The sequence below is a fragment of the Schistosoma mansoni genome (genome assembly GCF_000237925.1).
Source record: "Schistosoma mansoni, WGS project CABG00000000 data, supercontig 0549, strain Puerto Rico, whole genome shotgun sequence".
NCBI classification, from domain to species: domain Eukaryota; kingdom Metazoa; phylum Platyhelminthes; class Trematoda; order Strigeidida; family Schistosomatidae; genus Schistosoma; species Schistosoma mansoni.
Genome location: NW_017386338.1, coordinates 6864 through 10487, shown reverse-complemented (window position 1 = coordinate 10487; position 3624 = coordinate 6864). Strand labels below are relative to the sequence as shown.

Genomic DNA, 3624 nt, shown 5'->3' with positions numbered 1-3624 from the left:
TCGATTGAGGCGGGATCGTGGATGCGCACTGCTGAGGAGTCCCATACTGGGACGAGAGGGCCGTCCAGTGCTTCCATGTTTTCCATGGTGGTCTAGCTTCAATTGATTCATGATCTTTTAATATAGTCAACTTAAATCTAAGTTATTAAATGCCAAATCATTTTAGAAGACTAAATCTTCGTTCTACTATCAACATTAAAACATGAAACATTTTTTCAAATTATTTCGAATATTTCAGTATATCAAAACGACATATTTTATCATTAAGGTCAGATAAATATCTTATCAACTCATGTTGTTATTTAATGAAAAGGCTTTTATTTTTGTACCGAAATGCCATATAAGCAAAGATGGATAGTGGCTAACAGTGGAGTCCAGGACACATGTTTCGTCCTACCGAGTGCTGACTCAGTAGCTGAGTGGATAACGCGATGTCATTTGAAGCGAAAAGTACTGGGTTCGAGTCCCAGAGTAAACATCAACTCTGAGATGCAGGTACATCACATCTGACGAGTCCTAAGTAGGACAAAACGCACGCCAAACTGGATTCCACTCCTAGCTACTATCTATCTTTACTTATAATGCTTGTGAATTAAGGTTATATCGAGGCAATACGCACAGCATGCACACATGCCATCAAGTGACTGATCAATTGCGGTGCCAAAAATCAATGGGAAGATTTAAACAAACAATACCAAGTGAACAAAATGTCATATATTTTGAGTAATTTCCATAGTTTATAATAAATAATTTCAGTCAATCAATTTTTCATTCTTAACTACAGCCATGTTGAATCAAACGTGTAAGTAAAGTGGTTTGTACATTGAAGTACATTGACTATTGAATAGCTATTTGATTAAATTTCAATAATTGAAAGCTATTGTAAAGTAAACCAGCTATAATGAGAATATAAAATTTCAAATGAATGGTTGCCTTTTGAATTCGATTGTAATAATAAGGTCAAATATTAATAAAACTGGTCTGGATAAGATTCATGAGTCTTATGCTTGATCAACCATATAATGGTAGATCTTATTTGTATTTAAGAGTTGTTCTTAATGGGTATGTGAATAGATTCTTTGTATGTAGTAGTAACCTAATACCAATCAGTCGCCATCTGATAAATGACTAAAGGAACAAGCTCAAAAATTGGTCTAATACAAGGAGAATAAACATTATATTCACTTATAATGTTGGATGAAATGAAAAATAACATTATTTAGCAGTAGTCAATATCATCAGGGCTATCCAACTTCATTATAAACATATTTATACATTGTCATCATTTATCTTTAGCTATTAATGTTATATCTTGTTAACTTGTGCCCTTATCAGTATATGACGTGACGATGCCTCCAGTTAGAGGACGGTGATTTATCGATCGGACCAGCAACGTATAAAATCTGTATGAGCAGTCTAGAGACTTTACCAGTCCTTCTTCCTGCTCAGCCTTGCCCGTTCAGTCCAGAGCACCAATAACAGCCTCTGCGATATGAATGTTGTATTTATATACAACCAAACAGACTACATAGTATCATAAAGTAGAAAATAACATTTATACAAGATTCAGCCAAATGTGGTTGTGAATGTGAGAGATTGTAATTAATGGACTGGGCATAATTCAAGAATGGTAAATCGTATAGTAATGGTCTACAGATCAAAATGAAGCTTATAGTAAGAGGAACATGAATATGAATGGTTTGGTTAATTAGCAATAACACAATAAAAATATATGTATAGTATTAGTCCCGAATTAGATTCCAATAGTCACCATTCATTGTTCTCACCGGGATATAACAATTGAAAGAACTTCTTTCCTGAGATTTTTTGATTAGTTTATAATACATAGATGATGAAAAATGTTGATGAAGATACAGTTTAACAAAATGTTTGAATTATTTTTAGATCTATTAAATTCAAGACGTGATTGCGAAGGCATTTCGGGAACAAAAGAGAAGTAATCAGGTAACGAAATAATGTGTTTAACAAGTCATTTCAGCTCTAATATGTAGTACAGTTACATTTAAATGTGAAACTTAGTTGCCGAAGAAAAGCAAATGTATGAATATCCACTCGAACGTTTTGAAAACTCCTACAGCAACGTTTCATGGTCTACTTTTACATAGCTTGCTGATTGGACTGGGAATTACTAAAATTGACTGGATTACAATATTACCGATTTTTAACATGAGTTACACTGAGAAATACATAATTCTCATTTTGGATCCTTTAAATGATAGGGGTCAGTGGCAGAATACTTTGGTGAAATTGAAGATCGATCACAGTAATGCATATTCATATACATTTCATCTATCATGCCTAATGTATCCATTTTTTAGTTAATTTTAATAATTCCCTTAATAACCATGTTATTCTATGTTGGTTTCAAATGCAACAGTTAAGAAATACTGAATCTTAGTGTATGATTTAGCAGTAACTTGTTTATCATTCTGATTTATGACCCCAGTATTAAAATGCCATTAATTATAATCAAGCAAGATGTATATACATTGAATTTGAAGTCATCACCTAGAGAACATGTAACACTCAGCTAGGTAGCACAGTGAAAATGTTAGTAATAAAATAAATATCAAACCAAACGAGTATAATATACTTCCAGTTAAATATTAATAACTATTTAGTAGTGGATCTCATATTGTCTAGTTCCAAGTCGTGAATGAATTAGAATGTGTAAGGTGACTACTCATCTAAATGATACATTTTGTTTTACTTTAGGTATTTGGATCCGATTAAAAGGAAATCCTGGGTTTATATATTGTCTCGATTTTAATATTCAGGTGTTTAGTATGTCATCATGCATAAAATAAAGTCTGGTATTAGTTTTTGTTGAAATAGTGGATGAATGATGATGTTCAGCTTAACAAGATTACACCTTTCCTTGACTAGATGGTTTTGTCATTGAAGTGAACATACTCTCATTAAGTTAAAATACATTTATAAAAACACTTTGTAACGATAATTGTAAGATAGTCCTAAATTCATTTTAAACTAAACGGGTTTGATTCGAGGAAATCAATGAAATAAGTACAGTTAACTATCTTCCAATATTTAAAACCATTTGCAAATGATTTAAATGGCACCACTTCTGGAATGGTCATTTGTACGATATTGGATGCAGTTGGTGATAATGATGACGGCGACGATCACAATGACAATAATCGGTGGTCGATGAGATATTCATGTGAATGTACATGTTCAGTGTATCAGTGGTCTAGATGTATGCTTGTCAATCTCATCCACCTTGTTTTATGAAGAGGCATAGCTGACAATGAATTGTTTTGGATTGTTTTCCAACTCTATTGAGTCAATGTATTTGTGTGTGTGTGTGTGTTTGTTTGTTTATTTGTTTGTTTGAGTGTATGTGCATTTGGTTGTTTAAAAATATAGTTGTGGATTACTATACTACTGAATAGAAGTGAATGATTCAGTGTTGTTTGTGATGCTGAATTGTGTGTTGATTTGGTGTATTGGGTGTTGTATTTGTGTTGGAATAATGCATATTGATGTGTGTGTGTATGTTGACTGGATCTGTTGAAGAGAGCTTTATGTGAGATGTGCAAATGAGTGAATGAACGAGACAAGCCATTTGTATGGTATGATAGT

At 32.8% G+C, this 3624-nt stretch overlaps 1 non-coding gene across 1 annotated transcript; it reads left to right on the top strand.

The window, feature by feature from the left end:
• The first annotated feature begins 403 nt into the window (after positions 1–403).
• Smp_tRNA_00757_Pseudo_TTG.1.1 lies at positions 404–478 on the top strand. Its single transcript has one exon. It is a non-coding gene (tRNA).
• Positions 479–3624: the final 3146 nt, after the last annotated feature.